The sequence below is a fragment of the Nycticebus coucang genome, chromosome 1 (genome assembly GCF_027406575.1).
Source record: "Nycticebus coucang isolate mNycCou1 chromosome 1, mNycCou1.pri, whole genome shotgun sequence".
NCBI lineage: Eukaryota > Metazoa > Chordata > Mammalia > Primates > Lorisidae > Nycticebus > Nycticebus coucang.
The window spans coordinates 195,734,596-195,740,015 of record NC_069780.1 but is presented as its reverse complement, the minus strand read 5'-3'; the positions used below and the strand labels follow the sequence as shown (position 1 = coordinate 195,740,015).

General features: G+C 49.6%; 1 non-coding gene across 1 annotated transcript; it reads right to left on the bottom strand.

Moving 5' to 3' along the window:
- Positions 1 to 5,009: 5,009 nt before the first annotated feature.
- Positions 5,010 to 5,116, bottom strand: LOC128592520 (U6 spliceosomal RNA). The gene has a single exon (XR_008381907.1). It is a non-coding gene; the product is annotated as a U6 spliceosomal RNA (small nuclear RNA).
- Positions 5,117 to 5,420: the final 304 nt, after the last annotated feature.

Sequence of the window (5,420 nt, the reverse complement as noted above, 5' to 3'; positions counted from 1 at the left end):
AGTAGTTGGCAGTCACTTTGGTGGCTACAGGTGGCAGCTCCTCTGGGAAATTCCAGGACTCCTGGGGGACAAGCCCTTGTGTTGGGTCAAGGACAATAGTGACCATAGTAGAAATGGAGTTAGGGCACTTTTTGGCCAAATTCACAGGTGGGATCTTCGAAGATGGGAGAGTCCTGAGGCCCTGGCTTGGATGTTGCTGAGCATCATGGCAAGGGGGTGTTCCAGGAGAAGCACTCCTTCTCCTAGGCCAGTGTAGCCTCCGCTAAGGTCTGCACTGAGCAGTCCCAGATCAAGGCACCAGCAGGTCTGGTGTCTGCTGAGGCCTGGTCTCTGCTTCCAAGATGGCACGTGCTGCCGCCCCTCACAGGACGAAGGCAGAAGGGTAAGAGCAGGAACTCTGTGTAAGCCTCAACCCTTTCCCAGGGGCAGAGCCTCCACCTCTTATAGACCCCCTATCATTCACATTGGCTGTTAAATTCCAACCCCTGAACTCAGTACCCCCAGGCCCCACAGGTCAGCAGGCCCCTCCCTCCAGGGCCTTCCTGAGGCACCACCCACATGACAGCTGGGGCCAATAGGCAGCTGCCCCAAGGCTGTGCCAAGAGGGAGCCAGTGCCAAGGAGGCATCTGCTGGGGGCCCATACATGAGGGGGCTTCCACACAGCAGCCACCTTGCGACCACCCGGGAAGGGTGCAGGGAATCACAGAGATGCTGAGCTCACGGAAGCCCCAACCCTTCCCACATCCCCCTCAGCAGCTGTCAAATTCCCCTAGGGCTCAAGGGAGCCCTGAGGGCAGTGTACCCAGAGAAGCAAGGAAGGCCAAGAGGCTTGAGCTGTCCACAAGGGTCACAGAGGAATCTATCACCCCATTCTAGGAGCTCTGCTCCATCCTTGGGCCTCTGACCCTGCAGGGTCATGGCTGGCCAGGGTGGCATTGGGTCTGTACAGACCGAGTTGTGGGAACTCAGCTGGGCTTCTGGGGGCTTCTGCTTTGTGGGAATTGGGAGGGGCCCCTGCCCCCTACAAATGACTCCATCTCCTGCACCAGGTGGGCCTCTCACCCCACAGAACATCAGCAGACCCTCTCTCAAGGTGCCCATATGCTAATGGCACATTCCCTGAGTGCTGAAGTCAGTGGACAGCAACTCTGCCCACTGGGCGACTGGGGCTGCCCTGTGCCCTGAGGGACCCCTTGCTGGGCAGGGTGCAGGACCAACAGTAACACCCTGAAAGATGACCAGCCTTGGGGGCCTCAGGAATAAGGGGCACCAGGACCACAGGCCAGTCCAATGGGGTAGGGTGGGACTGGTGCCCCCATGGCCCCAGGCAGGTAACCCCAAGGTTCCCCCTCAAGCAGAAAAAGTATCGAAAGGGGACAGGAGCCCCCAGGGACCTTGACTGTCCCTAGCACTGTCCTTGTGCTACCTTCCTGGCCTGCGACCCCCAGGGGCGAGAGGAGCCTATGGCCTCTGGGCATGGTCTCTAGGCTCTTCCCAAGGGCAGACACCAGAGCCCTCCCCATGCAGGCTTTACCCCCAGAGCTTGCCAGCTGCCTGATTGCAGAGAGAGGTCTGGGGCTGGGAAACTTATACAAAAGGGATTTTACTCAGTTTGTGGTTCTGGTGGCTAGAAGTTCGAGATCGGGCATGTGGTGGAACCTTGGGATGTTTCCTTCAAGGTGGACAGTGGAAGAGGGCTTCCGGCTCTCTGTGCATCGCCTGCTGGATGCCCATCTGGGCAGCATGGGGCCTGGGCTTTGGGGATGGGTTTGGCTCTCTGTGTTTCACCTGCTAGATAGCCATCTGGGCGCCCATCTGGGTGGCGTGGGGCCTGGGCTTCGGAGATGGGCTCCACTCGCCATCCTTCGCTTGCTGGATGCCCATCCAGGCCTCGTGGGGTCTGGGCATCAGGGTTAGGCTTGGCTCTCTGGTCTTTTACTTTCTGAGAGCCTATCTGGGCACCCTGGAGGCCTAGACATAGCAGCCTTAGGCCCTTAGACTTCAGGGTTGCAGCCCCTTGGGATGGTTGGAGAGGCAGGTAGGGTGCCGGCAGGGGTGCGGGTGGTGCGGATGCCAGTGGTGGGGGTGCCGGCGGCCAGCCCTTCAGCTTCCTGGGAATGGCTGAGCTCCATGCTTACTACAATTGTAGGAGGCTCATCCTGTGATTCTCCCTGAGCAGCAGGAAGTGTTGTGGCCAGTTGGCTGGACAGCGGAGGCAAGTAGTTGGCAGCCACTTTGGTGGCTACAGGTGGCAGCTCCTCTGGGAAATTCCAGGCCTCCCGGGGGACAGGCCCTTGTGTTGGGTCAAGGACAATAGTGACCGTAGCAGAAACGGAGTTAGGACGCTTTTTGGCCAACTTCACAGGTGGGATCTTTGTAGATGGGAGAGTCTCCAGGCTGAAGGACTTAATTTTGACCATTGGGCCTCCTGTTGCACCTGCAGAACAGAGCAAGGTCACTGGCTGGCAGGGCAGGGCCACCCTCCTGCCTGGAGAGGTGGGGCTGGCTCGGACCTTCCCCACCCCCAGCCCCCACCTCTGGTCCCTTCTGCCTGTTCTGTTGGGAAGGCAAGCTGAGTCTGTCACCACACAGGCTACTCCTGCTCTTCTTGTGAAATAAGTCCTAGGAGCAGAGGAGTGAATGAAACACTCAGGTACATTTTAAAAGTAACAAAAGAGTAGAAGCCCATAAGATGACACCCCACCTCTATGGCCACAAGACAAACCTATAAGAAGCAGCCCTGACTTTCTCACAAATGTCTGGTTCACTGTGGATGCAGGGCTCACATCGCCACAAAATGCCATTCTCGTGGGACCATTTGTGAGCTCCATACACAAGGCAGAGGGTGCTCTCTCCCTCTTCTTTAGCTCTGTGAGTGGCATGAGCCATAACACCCTGGTCGGTGCCTCACTCATGTTTGCATGACATGGTGTTGCATTGTGTGAATGTCCCAGTTTCTTTCCTGGTCTCCCTGGGCATTTCCTCTGTCCTGCTTTGGAGCTATCATGCACACTGCTCACATCTCCTGGCTTGTGCAGGCAAGAATTTCTCTCAAGTCTATGCCTAGGATGGAGCCCCTGCCCTCCCTGGCTGCTGGGGCTGTGCAAGGCCAACGTGTTTCCAGAAAGGCCAAGTCAAGCCTCCCTCAGAGCATGTGGCCTCGCCAGGCCCAGGTACTGTCCCATCTGCACTCCTGCACGTGCCAGTGTGGGGCCATCACGTATGCCTGCAGGGGCATTTCTCCATCACTAACACAGTTAAGCCTTTGGTGTGCTCTCTTTTGTGAAGTGCCCATTCAATCTCTTTTTTCTTGAGTCATACATATATATATATATATATATATATATATATATATATATATATACTTTTTTTTTTTTTTTTTAGAGATAGAGTCTCACACTGTCACCCCTGGTAGAATGCCATGGCATCACAGCTCGCAGCAACCTCCAACTCCTGGCCTTAGGTGATTCTCTTGCCTCAGCCTCCCAAGTAGCTGGGACTACCGGCACCAGCCACAATGCCTGGCTATTTTTTTTTTTTTTTTTGCAGTTTGGCCGGGGCCGCCAACCTCAGTATATGGGACCGACGCCCTTACTCCTTTGAGCCACAGGCACTGCCCCCCTCTCATAATGCTTTATATATAATTCTGTATAGTAGTCCATTGTTGGTTATGTATTGGAAATATTTTTCCAATTTTGTTGTAGTGTAACTTTCTACTTTTTAATGGCATCTTTTATGGCCATCTTCCTTTATGATTACTGCCTTTAAAAAGATTCTCATTAAATCTTTACATGCCCTGAGCACAAAAAACTATTATCCAATATTACCTTCTAGAAGCTTTTATAGTTTTCCCCTTACATTTATTTATTATGTCTTTATTCCATGTGGAATTGCTTTGGGGGACCAGCATGAGGTAGAGGTCCCATTATTCATGTTTTCCCCACATGCACCAAATGGTACTGGCTGCATTTTAAATGTCCATCCCTACTCATCAATCACAGCCTGCCAAAAAGTAAGTCTCCTTATGTTCATGGGTTTTCTCCTGCCATCTCTAATTCATCTCACTGATGTCTAAGTTTATTTATATGTTATTACACAGTCTTTATTAATAAAGTATCATGGAAATTGTTGATTTCTAGTAAGGCAAGTCTTCCTACACTGCCCTTTTGGTAATGTGTCTTGGTTATTCTTCACCTTGCGAAATTCTATACATTTTAGAATCAGTTTTTCAAGTTTTATACACATAGACACCACACAAATACACATGCACACACAAAAAGCCTGTTGGAATTTTGATTGAGGTCACATTAACTGTTAGGGAAAAGTGATCCCTTTACTATAATTCTTCTAATCACTGAACATCAAAAATCTCTCCATTTTGGGGGTGTTTAAAAAATGTCTCTCTTTAAGCTTTGTAATTTTCTACACAAAAGTCTTGCACATCTTTTGTTGGGTTTATTCATAGGTACCTCACTTGTAAAAATGCTATTGTAAGTGGCATAGTTTCCATTTCCTAGCATTTCTTATTGATATGCAGGAATATTGATTGCATCCTTCTTCCTACAAGACGCATTAGCTAGGTATAGAGCCCCTAGATCACCTTCCTGCCCGCCAGCATGTAGAACAATTCAACTTGGTTTTGGCTTTCATTAGTGCAAAGCTAGTTCATGGAGAACTCTTCAGGAGACAATCTTTTTATCACTGGATATTTTAAGAAATATTTTCTTTGTCACAGGCATATAATAATAATAATAAATAAATAAAAATAAAATTAAAGTTGTCATAAAGTTATTTTATTTTTATTTATTTATTATTATTATTATTATTTTTTTTGACACAGAGTCTCAAGCTGTTGCCCTGGTTAGAGTGCTGTGGCATCACAGCTCACAGCAACCTCCAACTCTTGGGCTTAAGCGATTCTCTTGCCTCAGCCTCCCAAGTAGCTGGGATGACAGGTGCCTGCCACAACACCCGGCTATTTTTCTTGTTGCAGTTTTCATTGTTGTTTAAAAATATGGAATGCTTCATGAATCTGCATGCCATCCTTGCACAGGAGCCATGCTAATCTTCCATGTATCGTTCCAATTTCAGTGTATGTGGTGCTGAAGCGAGCACTGTCACTTTAATTTTATTATATCTACAATTTTATTCGCCCTTCTTAGAGTTGGTGACTTCTGACAGTGTTGGCAAATTCTCAGGCATCATTTCCTTAAATATCACCTTTTCCAAATTTTTTCTTTTCTCTTTCTGGGACTCTGTTAATTAAACTTATCATAGAGGCTAAGTGCCTTGGCTCACCCTTATAATCCTAGCACTCTGGGAGGACAAGGCAGGTGGATCCCTTGAGCTTAGGAGTTGGACAGCAGTCTGAGCAAAAGTAAGATCTCATCTCTACTAAAAATAGGAAAACCACCTGGGT